The 16,627-nt window shown below is 46.0% G+C and overlaps 1 long non-coding RNA gene across 1 annotated transcript; it reads right to left on the minus strand.

Annotated features, from left to right (window-relative positions):
• Nucleotides 1-874: 874 nt before the first annotated feature.
• LOC122440216 lies at nucleotides 875-4,687 on the minus strand. The gene is made up of 3 exons (XR_006269066.1): nucleotides 4,325-4,687; nucleotides 2,372-2,481; nucleotides 875-1,380 (listed from the first exon to the last, which is right to left on the minus strand). It is a non-coding gene; the product is annotated as an uncharacterized LOC122440216 (long non-coding RNA).
• Nucleotides 4,688-16,627: the final 11,940 nt, after the last annotated feature.

The raw sequence follows: 16,627 nt of genomic DNA on the forward strand, positions 1-16,627 counted from the left end.
TACTATATCTGTGTTACTCACAGTTCAGTTCAGTCACTCAGTCGTGTCCGACTCTTTGAGACCCCATGAATCGTAGCATGCTAGGCCTCCCTGTCCATCACCAACTCCTGGAGTTTACTGAAACTCATGTCCATCGAGTCAGTGATGCCATCCAGCCATCTGGATGGCATGGATGGATCCAGCCTCTGTCATCCCCTTCACCTCCTGCCCCCAATCCCTCCCAGCATCAGGGTCTCTTCCAATGAGTCAGCTCTTCACATGAGGTGGCCAAAGTATTGGAGTTTCAGCTTCAGCATCAGTCCTTCCAATGAACACCCAGGACTGATCTCCTTTAGGATGGACTGGTTGGATCTCCTTGCAGTCCAAGGGACTCTCAAGAGTCTCCTCCAACACCACAGTTCAAAAGCATCAATTTTTTGGTGCTCAGCTTTCTTCACAGTCCAACTCTCACATCCATACATGACCACTGGAAAAACCATAGCCTTGACTAGATGGACCTTTGTTGGCAAAGTAATGTCTCTGCTTTTTAATATGCTATCTAGGTTGGTCACAACTTTCCTTCCAAAAAGTAAGCGTCTTTTAATTTCGTGACACTGTTTCCACTGTTTCCCTATCTATTTGCCATGAAGTGATGGGACCAGATGCCATGATCTTAGTTTTCGGAATGTTGAGCTTTAAGCCAACTTTTTCACTCTCCTCTTTCACTTTCATCAAGAGACTTTTTAGTTCATCTTCACTTTCTGCCATAAGGGTGGTGTCATCTGCATATCTGAGGTTATTGATATTTCTCCCGGCAATCTTGATTCCAGCTTGTGCTTCCTCCAGCCCGGCGTTTCTCATGATGTACTCTGCATATAAGTTAAACAAGCAGGGTGACAATATACAGCCTTGACGTACTCCTTTTCCTATTTGGAACCAGCCTGTTGTTCCATGTCCAGTTCTAACTGTTGCTTCCTGACCTGCATATAGGTTTTTCAAGAGACAGGAAAGGTGGGCAGTAATTGTGGAAGGTCTTGAAAGACCTTCTGTCTTGCCTGGTAATGTTTGTAATTTGGCCTCTGCTCATTGTCCTTGACCTCAGTTAGAAATTGGACACAAAACACTGAGTTAAGAAGAATGACTTGTTGGCATGGAGATGAAAGCTGCTGTCTAGATTCTACTGAACTGTGTTGTCATCTTGGGTAAGGTGGGAAACTGTATATCCAGAGTCCTTCTGTTAGTGATTCTGAGTTAGAATTCTTGAGAAGAGGAAGATGCATGAAGTCTGGAGCTGGAGTGAGGAAGCCATGATTCTCAACTCTTCTGTACCATCAGGAGACAGAGCTGCAGGGCAGCCTGGTGGCCTGAGCTCCAGCACTGCTTTCTCACCTCTGGCTCTGCCTGTGTGGAACAGCCCCGGTCAGACACATGTTTGATGTAGTTTACCTGCTGGGCAGCAGTGTGGACTCTGCTCAGCAGTGTGGATAAGGCCCCTCATCATGGGTCCTCTTTGGTTTTCAGGATCATACAGTTCCCTGCATGTTCCTGTGGCTCTTTGGGGTCTATCAGGCCACCTGAGGCTTCAGAAGATCCCTCGGTAATTTTCTCATATTATGTGGCCCTCTTCATGTCCAAGGATTCTCCTAATTACATGATTTCTGTGGGAAGCATCTTGTTCCTCTAATAGGGGATGTTTCCTTCCTCCACCATGGCAGATGTAATATGGCAGCCACAAATGTGGGAAACCTCTGCCTTTGGTTGCATTGTTGAGAGGCTGTAATGATGCTGCATTTGTTGTTTTGAATACTTCCATAATTGAGATAAGCACTTTTGCATATATTTGGCCCCTGTGAACATTTTCTCTTATAGCTGGCTGCTCTAAATGATAAACCTACTATGTTTAATAGCTTTACATTTTTATATGAACTCTCCTATTTTCTGTTGTCAGATGTTTTCTTCACGTGTATCCTGCTGAGAAACTGACTCACTAGTTTTAGCCATGTCTCAATTTGAAACAAAAGAAAAGGGGAATTTATTCCCAATTATAGATTGAGACAGGTTTGGACCTGGGCCCCTTTGCTGCAGTGCTTTCACCCTAACAGACATCTCCCTGGAACAACAGGATACAGAGAAACTACAGGGGAAACTAAAAATAACTGCACACATGAGCAGTTGGGGCAAATTACCAAGAACAAGATACAAAATGAACAAAAACCCAGCTGCCACTTACAAGGTGTTGGGGTCAAAAGCAAGGTCCTATGCATGATCCCTGCCCACACCCCCAGGGGGTGAGACCCACTAAGCCACTCAGGGCTGAACTCATGGACCTGCCCCCACCCTGACCCCTTTTAAGGGACCAGCCCACCACCCCTCCAGGATCCAGTGAGGGCACCTGTTACTTGTTTTCACTCCCTCCTTCTGCAGCTGGAGTCCCAGTAATTCAGTCCTTGCCTGAATTCCTCATCTGGCCTCTTAACAACTTCTGTTGAAGAGTCCAAGGACCTGAATCAGTAACAAAAATAAAAACATTGAGAAAATTGAAAATATGGTCAGAAAGAAAATGGCTAAATATGGCACATACAAAGCAGATGTCAGCAACTAATTACATCTTCATGTATAAACTGGTTCTCCACCAGGAGTAATTCTGCCCCTGGGGGGTAGGGGGGACTTTGGTAGTGTCTAGAGACAATTTTGGACATCATGATTGACTGGGGAGGGGCTGCTGCTGGAGCGTGCCTAGGGGCTGGGATTGCTGCTCCACACCCTACAGCGCACAGGACACTCCCACCAAAAAGCCATCTGGTACCAAATGTTGAATCTGAGAAACCCTGGTGTATAAAAACTGAATCTTTAAAATAACATTGCAAATACTTCCTTGGCATTCCAGTGGTTAAGACTCCCCACTTACAGCACTTCCAGTGCAGGGGCATGGGTTTGATACCTGGTCCCAGAGCTGAGATCCCACATGCCCCATGTTGCAAAAGAATTAAAAAAACATTGCAGGAAGAGGGGGGAAAAAGCTGGAGGTGACTATGCACAGGATTGTTAACAGCAGTTTTTGAACACATTTAAAAAGAAATCTTATGTACACACAGACTACAAGACAACATGTCAAATTAGAAATGGCCACCTCTAGGGGGAGAGGAGGAGGAATTTACTGGTTTACAAATGTGTGTGACAAATATGGCTGAAAGATAAAATGTGTAATACTTCTCTATACTTCTTTATTTCATTAAAAAGCAAATATGTAAATAGTGTTTCATTGAGATTAAAGAATTACTTTGGATCTGAAAGAAAATCATTTCTCTCTGAAAATTCACAATAATAAGGGGGCTCTCCTGGCGGTCCGACTCTGCACTTCCACTGCAGGTGGCACAAGTTCGGTCCTTTGGAAAATAAGATCCCACGTGCTGCCCAGTGTGACCACAGGAAAAAATAGTATGATACCTACTGAGTATCTGGGGTTTTTCTAGCGGGTAAAGAATCCACCTGCCAACGCAGGAGACCTGGATTCGATCCCTGGGTTGGGAAGATGCCCTGGAAGAAATGGCAACCCACTCCAGTAGTCTTGCCTGGAGAATCCCATGGACAGAGGAGTCTGGCGGGCTACAGTCCAAGGGGTCTCAAAGGAGAGGGACACGACTTAGTGACTAAACAATGAATGTCTGCTCCACATCGTGCATTACTTAAACAGGGTTTCTTGGTATCTGCTGTATTAAGCACTGGAGATAATTCTGAGTGATAAGTGCAGCCCCATTCAGTATAGGGTGTTGAGAAGCACCTCTGGCTTCCACCAGATGCCAGTAACACCCCACCTCCACCTGTCACGTGAGAGAAAATGTCTCCAGGTAGTGTCAAGCCTGTGGGTGGGATGGGATAAAATTGCCCCAGGGATGAGAAGTCACTGCTTTAGACCATTCATTTGATACTAGTCTTTTCTCCAAAATCCATGGTCAAAACTGCTGTCCTGCTGCCTGCACTTAAGAGGGTCTAAGACTTTAATATGAGGATGACCACCACGACGACGAACTGACACTAAATAACACTTTACATCACACTCAGTACTTCCTAAAATGCTGGTACTGTTATGTACTCTCGATACACAAACGACAGGCATCTTATCTTTGTGGTTCCCAAGGAAATAGGACCTGAGTCCACGATGCCGCCCTCCAGAGCCGACGTTACATTTGCACGTGGCTTGCTTTGCTCTGAGCCAACGGAAACGACGCTGTATTTACATCTCATCTACACGCACACCCCCGAAATCCTAAAGTGGGTCAGAAAATCTCGCGCCCCCAACCAAATCCACGGGGGTTCATTCCCGTGCTACCAGCCTCCAACCGACCAGAACTCGGCAATTCGAACTTCCAGCAACAATTCTGCCCTTTGAACTGTGCCCCGCCCTTTGACGCATTCCCGGCGCCGCCGGCCGTTCCTCCAGACTCGGCCGGAGCAGACACAGGACCAGGCCTTGAGGTGGTGACAGGAAAATCCTCCCTCAGAGGAAGCAGCCTGGCCGGTGAAATTAACAGCAGAAGCTACCGCCGCCGCCGCCGGGTCCCAGAACACCGCTCCTGCTTCCGGCTCCGGGGCTGCTGGTAGCGGAAAAAAAGGCAGGCCCAGGGCTTGGGATTAGCGGAGCCTCAAGGATGGGTGGGCCAACCGCGTCCTCCAATCGCCGAGCAGAGAAACTTGATTTGTGGGCAGTTCCTGACTGTGAGCTGTCATCTCAAATCACAGCTCACTGGGACGCAATAGGGCCCAGTGCCTGGCCGCGCCCCTCTCCGCCGCTGTGGGCGTGGTTATTACCGGAAGGGTGCCGGGCGTCCCGCTTTATCCCTGAGCGCACAGGTTACTCTGATAAGGAACGGCCACTAACAAAAGCAATAAATGTGTATTTCTCCGAACACTTTCTTCATGCTAACACACGCCTATAGAAAACATTCCCATTGTTGGAATGTTTCTTCCCCGAAAATCTGTTTCTTCCAGACATGGGGTCATATTTTATTCGTTTCTCTACGTTTTACCTTTGTTAATACCAACTATGTTGGTAATAGCCTATCGTGGTCACTGGATGGCGACCTAGCTCGTGTTTTCACATTTGTGACTACTTTGTTTTTTGCACTGGGTGTACGTACGCCGGAAAAAAATAAAGCATGTGGATTCCTCAAAAAAAAAAAAAAAATGCTTGGAGAAGGAAATGGCAACCCACTCCAGTATTCTTGCCTGGAAAAGTCCATGGACAGAGGAGCCTGGAGGGCTGCAGTCCATGGGGTTATATGACTGAGCACGTGGGCATGAGGGTGGAGGGAGATGGGCTGGTAGCAATAAACTGGTAGAACTAAAAAATTTTTTTAAAAATTGCTCATTAAGCATTTCTGTATTCCAATCTCTGTTCTCTGCATAGGGGAAGAAGAGTAAACAAAGAAAAAAATCCTTGCCCTCATCCTTCTTAGATTCCAGTGGGGAGGGGCAAAAAATTTAACCATATTGATAAAGAGCATATATATAATAGATATAATATATCTCAGTGTCAACAGGAGAGTGGCAGTGAGCACCTGTCTCTTCTGCCTCCCTAGACCCTGCACAGATCTTTGATTCTCATCACATACAAAGAAGCCTCTACTCTGCCCTAACCACCCCTTCTGAGGACCCAACCCTAGCCTTGTTCCAGGTTCTAGGCAGAATGCTTCTGGTACTGGAGGGCTGCCAGAATGACTGAGGTGAGGCTGGGACAGGCCTGGGGAATCTATGGGTAGTTCATAGCTGTAAGTCTGTCATCTCAGGCATTTAGAGAACCTCAGATGTGTGGTGAATGGTGGCCAGTATGTGCTGCAGTTGGTTCAGTTCAGTTGCTCAGCCGTGTCCAACTCTTTGCAACCCCATGAACCGCAGCACACCAGGCCTCCCTGTCCATCACCAACTCCCGGAGTCTACCCAAACCCACGTCCATCGAGTCGGTGATGCCACCCAACCATCTCATCCTCTGTCGTCCCCTTCTCCTCCTGCCCTCAATCTTTCCCAGCATCAGGGTATTTTCAAATGAGTCAGCTCTTCACATCAGGTGGCCAAAGTATTGGAGTTTCCGCTTCAGCATCAGTCCTTCCAATGAACACCCAGGACTGATCTCCTTTAGGATGGACTGGTTGGATCTCCTTGCAGTCCAAGGGACTCTCAAGAGTCTTCTCCAACACCACAGTTCAAAAGCATCTATTCTTCAGCGCTCAGCTTTCTTTATAGTCCGACTCTCACATCCATACATGACCTCTGGAAAAACCATAGCCTTGACTAGATGGACCTTTGTTGGCAAAGTAATGTCTCTGCTTTTTAATATGCTGTCTAGGTTGGTCATAACTTTCCTTCCAAGGAGTAAGCATCTTTTAATTTCATGGCTGCAATCACCATCTGCAGTGATTTTGGAGCCCAGAAAAATAAAGTCAGTCATTGTTTCCACTGTTTCCCCATCTATTTGCCATGAAGTGATGGGACCAGATGCCATGATCTTAGTTTTCGGAATGTTGAGCTTTAAGCCAACTTTTTCACTCTTCTCTTTAACTTTCATCAAGAGGCTCTTTAGTTCTTCTTCACTTTCTGCCATAAGGGTGGTGTCATCTGCATATCTGAGGTTATTGATATTTCTCCCGGCAATCTTGATTCCAGCTTGTGCTTCCTCCAGCCCAGCGTTTCTCATGATGAACTCTGCATATAAGTTAAACAAGCAGGGTGACAATATACAGCCTTGACGTACTCCTTTTCCTATTTGGAACCAGCCTGTTGTTCCATGTCCAGTTCTAACTGTTGCTTCCTGACCTGCATACAGGTTTCTCAAGAGGCAGGTGAGGTGGTCTGGTATTCCCATCTCTTTCAGAATTTTCCACAGTTTATTGTGATCCACACAGCCAAAGGCTTTGGCATAGTCAATAAATCACAAATAGATGTTTTTCTGGAACTCTCTTGCTTTTTCAATGATCCAGCGGATGTTGGTAATTTGATCTCTGGTTCCTCTGCCTTTTTTAAAACCAGCTTGAACATCTGGAAGTTCACAGTTCACGTATTGCTGAAGCCTGGCTTGGAGAATTTTAAGCATTACTTTACCAGCGTGTGAGATGAGTGCAATTGTGCAGCAGTTTGAGCATTCTTTGGCATTGCCTTTCTTTGGGATTGGAATGAAAACTGACCTTTTCCAGTCCTGTGGCCACTGCTGAGTTTTCCAAATTTGCTGGCATATTGAGTGCAGCACTTTCACAGCATCATCTTTCAGGATTTGAAATAGCTCAACTGGAATTCCATCACCTCCACTAGCTTTGTTCGTAGTGATACTTCCTAAGGCCAACTTGACTTCACACTCCAGGATGTCTGGCTCTAGGTGAGTGATCGTTTGCATTAAATTAACAGGCCCTCAAGTCTCCCTCCCACCACACAAAAAAAGTAAATTAACAAGCTCAATTTTGGAAGAATTGGAAATTCTTACATATCTTCCTTTTAAGAGCATGTCAGTCTATTCAGAAACAAAAACTTCATCATAATATAGCATATAAGTGTCAGTTCAGAGTGAATCATGGACCTGAATGTGATAGATAAAACACTGAAACATCTAGAAATATAGGAGACATCTTTATGACCTTGGGTTAGGCAAATATTTCTTAGGTAGGATACAAAATGTGCCAAATATACACAAAGATCGAGTTGGTCATTAAAATTTTAAAGATTTGCTCTTTGAAAACCACTGTGAAAAAAGCAAGCAGGCAAGCTACAGCACGGCGCTTTCGTGAAACAGTTTCTGTCCAAGTATTTGTATCCACAATATACGAAGAGTACAGGATTCCCTGGTGGCTCAGATGGGAGAGTCCACCTGCAGAACGGGAGACCTGGGTTCGATCCCTGGGTCGGGAAGATCCCCTGGAAAAGGGAATGGCAACCCGCTCCAGTATTCTTGCCTGGAGAATCCCGTGGATGGAGGAGCCTGGCAGGCTACAGTCCAGGGGTCGGAGAGTCAGACAGGCTGAGCAACTTCACATTATACGAAGAATATTTTCAATGGAGAAAAACTGTGACCACAAGAGGGCGCCCTTTCACTAGCCAAACCTAGTTGTGTGTTTGGGAACAGACGCCGAAGTACTTTAGGATGAAAGCCTTTTACCCAACCAAATTGGGTCTGCTCAGCTGCTGGCAGTAAAGCCAATTTACTGACCCAGGTTATAATGAAAGAAAGGGCATCGTTTATTGCAGGCACCAAGCAAGGCGTCCAGGCAACTAGTGCTGTAAAGACCTGAACTCACTCCCCAATGATTTTCAGGGAAAGAATTTCGGAGGCAGGGTGAGAGGGGATTTGTGGGGATGTGCAATCAACTGGTGGACATTCTTATGATTGGCTGGTGATGAGGTAATCAGGAGTCAATATCATCAGCCTTCTGATTCCAGCCAGTCTGGGGTCTACCAGCTTGTTAGTAGCAAGCAGTTAACTTCTTCCACCTGGTGGAGGTTTCAGTCTGAGCAAAACAACTCAAAGGACCTGGCTTAGAATATTAACTATAACCTTTGAGGAACTTGACTTTTTTTTTTAAGTCCTTGACTTTGTTTAATGACTAAATCGTTATTATTTTGTCTTGCTTGACTGTTTTCCTTTCTTTCTGCATTTTCTCTCTTCTCTGATTGAATTTATTATTGGAATTCAAGGAAACCCTAGGAGGTTAAATGTTTTTTGTTTTGTTGGAGTGCAGTTGTCCTGGAAGGGTCCCCTCGGGTTCTGCTCTGTTCCAGGAGCACAGAATGTACCTCCTGAGTTAGGGGGGGAAATATGCATAATTTTTATATATGTATGTATATATGCATAGGCTTCTGAGGTGGCGCTAGAGGTAAAGAACCTGCCTGCAATATAGGAGATCTGGGTTCGATCCTTGGGTTGGGAAGATCACCTGGAGAAGAGAATGGCAACCCATTCCAGTATTTGTGCCTGGAGAATCCCATGGACAGAGGAGCCTAGTGGGCAACAGTCCGTGGGGTCACAAGAGACAGACACGACTGAGAGACTAACACACACATACACACACACATATATACACAGAGAAAATGATAACGCAAAAGGGACAAGCTATTAACATTGGGGAAAGTGGGTGAAGGGAATATTCAGAGTTCTTCATCTGATCCTGTAACTTTTTCATAAGCTTGAAATTATATCAAAATAAAAATTACGAAGTTATGCCCTAGTTCATACTAGAAACATAGCCAATCATTGATCAAAGAACATGAGTGATGGATTTTAATTGCCTGAGATCATTAACTTTCATTCGTTTTCCTGTATCTCTGGTTTGACTGCTGTGTTTTCCAAGAATATAACTAGTGATATAATCTCTTTAAGGAATTTTATTTTATTTTCTAAAGATTTATTTATTTTATGTTTGGCTGTGCTGGGTCTTCGTTGCTGTATGAGGGCTTACTGTCGTTGCAGGGGGCAGGGGCTACCCTCTAGTTGTGTGCACAGGCTTCTCATTGCGGTGGTGTCTCCTGCCGTGAAGCACGGGCTCTAGGGGTTCAGGTTTCAGTAGTTGCAGCCCGTGGGCTCAGTAGTTGTGGCTAGGGGGTTCTAGAGTGCAGACTTGGTTGCTCTTAGTTGTGGTACACAGGCTTAGTTGCTCTGTAACATGTGGGATCCTCTTGGACCAGGGGTCGAACCACTGTTCCTGCATTACAAGACGGATTCTTAACCACAGGACCACCAGGGAAGCCCCCTTTAAGAAATTTTATAATAGCTTACTTGTGTTGAAAACAGTGGGTCCCAAATGAAGCTGCTACCCCAAGTCATGTGAAAGCTTTTTGTTTTTTTCATCCCAAATTTTCTTCTCACATTTATTTCCATAAAGGATAAATTGACACACAGATTGGGTCAGTGACCGGGAACATTCTCCGTCATCACGTGGAATTGTCATGTCCCTCACTGTGAATCCATGGAGAACACAGGTTCTTGCAATGGGATGACCAGACCAGCTGCATCAGCCCCACCCCCACCCCTGGTCTGGCTAGAAGTGCAGATTCTCCAGCCCTACACCAGAAACTTCAATGCTAGAGGCCAGCCATCTGTGTTTTAACAACTCTCCCTGGTCCCTACCAGTGATTCTGGTTCACCCGCAAGTTTAAGAACTATTGACTAGGGTTTCCCTGGTGCCTCAGTGGTAAAGAATCTGCCTGCCAATGCAGGAGACACAGGTTCCGTCCCTGATCTGGGAAGATCCCACATGCCGAGGAGCAACAAAGCCCATGAGCCACAACTACTGATCCTGTGCCCTAGAGCCAGGGAGCCACAACTACTGAAGCCCAGCCCTCTGTAGAGTCCTGCAACAAGGGAAGCTATGGCAATGAGAAGCCCGTGCACCACTGTAGAGTAGCCCCTACTCTTCACAATGAGAGAAAAGCCTGCTGTCAGCAACGAAGACCCAGCACAGCCAGAAATAAATAAAATTATATTAAGAGAGAGAACCATTGACTCAAAGATATGAAGGTAAATACTCTAAGAAAAGAAAAATAACACAGCAGATTCCAAGGAACCGCACCGAGGACCCAGTAGAAGATGCTCATTTGTCATTTGAGATCTTTGGGTTCTCTTTGTTTCATTTTATCTTGTGAGTATATTTAATTGAAATCTGGTTGATTTACAATATTATATCAATGTCAGGTTACAGCATCATGCATGATTGAGTGTTATTGCAGACAACACACCATTAAAGGTTATAGACTTCCCTGGTGGCTCAGACGGTAAAGCGTCTGCCTACAATGCGGGAGACCTGGGTTCGATCCCTGGGTTGGGAAGATCCTCTGGAGAAGGAAATAGAAACCCACTCCAGTATTCTTGCCTGGAAAATCACATGGATGGAGGATCGTGGTAGGCTACAGTCCATGGGGTCACAAATAGTCGGACAAGACTGAGCGACTTCGCTCACAGAAGAATGGATTTATTTCATGTTTAGAAGTAATGCATCATGGTACTTCTTTGTGGAACTTTTTTTTTAAGTATCCTAGATGCTAAATAATAGAAAGATGGATAAACAGATGAACTGAAGGGTCAGGGGTCCACCCACCACAAGGACCCAGACCCATTTGACTCTGTGATTCTGGTGTCCAGCGTCAGAAGATGGGCAGAAATGAGCTTCAACATTAAGGCTGGAGCTGGACAGCCTGGAGGCTGATGAGGACGAGCTGGCATCTGGCCACCAGGAGACTCTTTCTGAGAAGGACAAAATTCCTGCTACCAGGAATCCCCTAATGTAAGAGTTTTTCCCACTGGGAGGATGTGGAGCAACTGGGCCTTCAGGCGCTGCTGGTGGGGAAAGAAGATGGGGCACCCACCTCAGAAAGAGCCTGGCAGCTTCTGAAAAACTTAAACAGACACCTGATCCTACCATTCCTTGCTCATAGGCATCCCCCAGAGAGAGATGAAAGCAAATTCTAACACACATACCTGCACACAGATGCTCAGAACAGTTTTACTCATGATCACCCCAAACTGGAAACAATGTCCATTTGCAGGTGATTGGATAAACAAAGCAGTCCATTATGCAGTAGAATAAATAGCACTAGGCCATAAAGAGAAATCAAGTATGGACACACAAAAACATAGATGAACCTTAAAAAATTATGCTCAGTGAAAGAAGCCAGACACAAAAGATTACAACCTTATGACTACATTTAGATGATCTTTCCAGAAAAGGAGATAACTACAGGGTCAGAAACCTATGGATGGGAGCAAAGGAGAGAGCAATTCAAGAGGGAGGACTTCTCTGGTGGTGCAGTGGTTAAGACACTGCACTTCCAATGCAAGGGGCTAGGTTTCAATTCCTGGTCAGGAGACTAAGACAGACCCCCACATTGCTGTACGGTGCGGCCAAAAAAATTTTTTTTAATAAAAAAAAAAAGGACAAGAGGTAAATTTGCTGAAATTGGATCGTGGTGATGGTTATCCAATCGGACAAATTTACTAAAAACCATCGTGGAACCCTATGCTGAAAAACTGGTCAACGCACATTTTATAAATTACACTTCAATGAAGTTGTAATAAAAAGTTTTGCCAGCAGAGGGTATCAGAGACCACAAATTCAACTCAGAACTGGCCTGGGGAGGGGGTCTCCTTTACCGACTGCCTTCTTTTACCACCTCATAGAGGGAGTGAGTAGACTCCCAAGGAGGTGTTCTGCAGCCTCTCCACGCGGTTGGGGTCTCGCTAGAATAAAGTCATCACCTGCCTTTAGATGACGCCATGGCAATGAACAACTGGCCATCTGGGAGGTTGCCAGGAAGCCCTCAGCAGTCTACCAGTCTTGATCCGGATGAGCCCTAAATGTACACCAGGTGGCAGGATGCCTAAGTCTCTTAAGCACGTGATGGGGGAAGGAGGTGATGTTGAGACATCCCATGGATCACACCCCTTCACTAAGTCCCAGAGTTAGGGTCCTTACAGGACAAAATATGAATTGGGATGAACTGACACTCTCTGATTGGCTTCCCTGGTTGGTTCAGTGGTAAAAAACCTGCCTGCCCATGCAGGAGATGCTGGTTTGATCACTGGGTGGGGAAGATCCTCTGAAGGAAGAAATGGCAACCGACTCCAGTATTCTTGCCTGGAGAATCCCATGGACAGAGGAGCCTGGTGGGCTACAGTCCATGGGGTAGCAAAGAGTTGGACACAACTGAGCGACTGAGCATGCAAGCACAAAGATAGATTTTAGTCCTAACCTGCCGCCGTGCGCACACACACACACACACACACACATAGCTGGGAATGGGACTGTGTTTGGAAATAGCACCTTAGCAGATGTAGTTAGTTAAGATGAGGTCCTACTAGAGGGGGCCCCTAAATCCAGTGACTGGTGTCCTTATAAAAAGAGGGAAATTTGGGGACTTCCTTGGTGGTCCAGTGGCTAAGATTCCACGTTCCCAGTGCAGGGAGTCCAGGTTCTATCCCTGGTTAGGGAACTAGATCCCACATGCTACAATTAAGATCGAAGATCCTATGTGACACAACTAAGACCTGATGCAGTGAAATAAATAAATACCTAAAAAGAAGAGTGAAATTTGCACACAGATCTGTGTGAAGACAGAGGCAGAGCTCTACGGGTGATGCTTCTACAAACCAAGGACACTGAGGAGGCCGGTAAAGCCAGAGGCTGGAGGAGTCAGGAAGGACCCTCCTCTGCTGCCTGCAGAAGGAGCAGGGCCCCAGGCTGCCAAAGCCTTGATTTTGGACTTCCGGCCTCGAGAATGCAAGAGAATACATTTCTGTTGTTTTAAGCCACCCGGTTTGTGGTTATTGGTGACAGCAGCGCCAGGAAACAAATACAAACCTCCTTCCACCAGGTGGCACAAACCAAACCTCAGTCAATTCTTAGTAATTTGATCAATTCACTTTTCCTGGGGCCAGGCTAAGATTAAGGGGATTTTTGTTTACAGTGTCAGACTTTTTTTGGGCTCCAAAATCAGTGCAGATGGTGACTGCAGCCATGAAATTAAAAGACGCTTACTCCTTGGAAGGAAAGTTATGACCAACCTAGATAGCATATTAAAAAGCAGAGACATTACTTTCCCAACAAAGGTCCATCTAGTCAAGGCTATGATTTTTCCAGTGGTCATGTATGGATGTGAGAGTTGGACTGTGAAGAAAGCTGAGCGCCAAAAAATTGATGCTTTTGAACTGTGGTGTTGGAGAAGACTCTTGAGAGTCCCTTGGACTGCAAGGAGATTCAACCAGTCCATCCTAAAGAAGGTCAGTCCAGGATGTTCATTGGAAGGACTGATGCTGAAGCTGAAACTCCAATACTTTGGCCACCTCATGGGAAGAGTTGACTCATTGGAAAAGACCCTGATGCTTGGAGAGATTGGGGGCAGGAGGAGAAGGGGACGACAGAGGATGAGATGGCTGGATGGCATCACCGACTCGATGGGCATGAGTTTGAGTAAACTCCGGGAGTTGGTGATGGACAGGGAGGCCTGGTGTGCTGCGATTCATGGGGTCTCAAAGAGTCGGACACGACTGAGTGACTGAAATGAACTGAACTGAACTGAACTGTGGCGGCTGAGAATGGGGCCAGCTGGGCACATGGGGCTATGAGCAGATCCTAGCCCAGTCAGTGACTCAGGATGGTCCCTGTTCTGATGCTTCTTGGTCCTTCGTCTGTTGCCTGGATGAAAAGGCCCTTCTACCTGCTCCGGTCACTTGGCCATTGTCTCTGGCCCACATGGCCCTCTGGGAGGTTCTAGGAATAGCAGAGAGAACATGGGGGGAGTGGGGGTTGAAACCTGTCACCACCTTCCTCTGGTCACTCCACCCTGGTCTCTCTCTAGAGCCTTCTGTTGTGTCCGCACCCAACCCAGGTGACCCTGGGGCCTCTGGGCAGCCAGGATGGAGATCTCCCAGGCCCAGGGAATTCCAAAGCTTTGGAAATGCAAACCTGCTTTCTCGAAAATGTTCATCAGTCCTTGGTTTTCCAAAGTAAATCATAGCAACTCGAGAGCCAAGAAGGAAATCTTTGCTTCCTTCCCTCCTCACTGCTGTGTCATCTGTCCCTTTCCTGAGGGCTCAAGGAGGTTGCGTGCCTGTCAGACAGGCTGGAGCAAGTGGGAACAGTAAAAGGAAGATGCAGGGGTGAGCCCACACCAGCCAAAGGGCCCACCATGACCCCAGCTACGGGTGCAGGGGGCTTTCCACGGGTGAGGATAGAAGTGCTGCTATGAATGCCTCTCAGTTCTACATTGACCTAGGAACTTCTCTTTTTTAAAAAAAAATGTATTTATTTATTTATTTTTTTTTTTAGGAACTTCTCTTTTAAAAAATATTTCTTGGGCTGCACTGGGTCTTAGTTGTGGCACTTGGGATTTTTTTAGTTGTGGCATGCAATCTCTTAGTTGCAGCATGTGGGATCTAGTTCCCTGACCAGGGATCAGACCCAGGCCCTCTGCATCAGGAGTGCGAAGTCTTAACTCATGGACCACCAGAGAAGTCCCAGGAATTTCTCTTTTGTTTTTTTAAGAACTTCAGTTCTATGAAACTAACACAATATTTAGTAAATTAAATGTTTAGCAAGGAACTAAAGAGCCTCTTGATGAAAGTGAAAGAAGAGAGTGAAAAAGCTGGCTTAAAACTCAACATTCAGAAAACTAAGATCAAGGTATCCGGTCCCATCACTTCATAGCAAATAGATGGGGAAACAATGGAAACAGTGACAGACTTTATTTTCTTGGGCTCCAAAATCACTACAGATGGTGACTGCAGCCATGAAATTAAAAGACACTTGCTCCTTGGAAAAACTTGGGCCAACCTAGACAGCATATTAAAAAACAGAGACATTACTTTGCCGACAAATGTCCATGGTTTTCCCAGTCAAAGCTATGGTTTTCCCAGTAGTCATGTATGGATGTGAGAGCTGTATCATGAAGAGAGCTGAGTGCTGAAGAATTGACGCTTTTGAACTGTGGTGTTGGAGAAGACTCTTGAGAGTCCCCTGGACCTCAAGGAGATCAAACCAGTCAATCCTAAAGGAATTCAATCCTGACTATTCATTGGAAGGATTGATGCTGAAACTGAAGCTGCAATACTTTGGCCACCTGATGTGAAGAACTGACTCATTGGAAAAGACCTTGATGCTGGGAAATACTGAAGGCAGGAGGAAAAGAGGACAACAGAGGATGAGATGGTTGGATGACATCACCAACTCAGTGGACATGAATTTGAGTAAGCTCTGGGAGTTGGTGATGGACAGGGAAGCCTGGCGTGCTGCAGTCCATGGGGTCACAAAGAGTCGGACACAACTGAACGACTGAACACGACACTGTAAGTCAATTATGTGCCTAGTCACTTAGTCACATCCAACTCTTTGCAACCCCATGGACTATAGCCCACGAGGCTCCTCTGTCCGTGGGATTTGCCAAGAATACTGGAGTGCATTGCCATTTCCTTCTCCAGAGGATCTTCCCCACCCAGGGACTGAACTAATGTCTTCTGAATTGGCAGGCAGGATCTTAAGCACTAACGCCACCTGGCAACCCCAATACTGGAGATTTTCTATACTCCAATAGAAAATCAAAATTAAAGAGAATCTCAGACCTGCACTAACCAGCGGAACTTTCTAAGACGATGGGAATGTTATAGATCTGCAGGGCAGCCAGTCGTCCCCAGCCAGGTGCGGCTACTGAGCAGTTGACATTGATTCAACCTGTGGCCCCGGAGGAACCGAGTTTGAAATTTTATTTCGTTTTAATTCATTTTCATTTAAATAACCGCAGGTAACCAGTGGATATCATGGGAGACAAGACAGCCCAGGATAATAAACTGGTGTGTCCGGCTGACCCTCTACAACCACAGAGAGGAGTGGAGCACGCAGAGGGAGGCAATTAGCAGGCTGGACCATAAATAAAATACACTTCAATTATGGGCCAGTGGAGGGATGGTGGGCAAAAACCTGTATTTGAGGCTTATACATGGCAGCCCTCACTTTGTCCTTCACAAACAAGCCACAGAACCTGAATTGTGTGTTTACATCCTAACCTCTGGGGGCTACCGTCCTAGGATCTGAACCCTCAGTCACCCGCTTCCCTTCCACGTCCACCCCCTCTCCACGACAAAGCTCGGACTTTGGTGGGGAAGGAGATTTCTCCGGTTTGTGTG

The sequence above is a fragment of the Cervus canadensis genome, chromosome 4 (assembly GCF_019320065.1).
Source record: "Cervus canadensis isolate Bull #8, Minnesota chromosome 4, ASM1932006v1, whole genome shotgun sequence".
Lineage (NCBI taxonomy): Eukaryota > Metazoa > Chordata > Mammalia > Artiodactyla > Cervidae > Cervus > Cervus canadensis.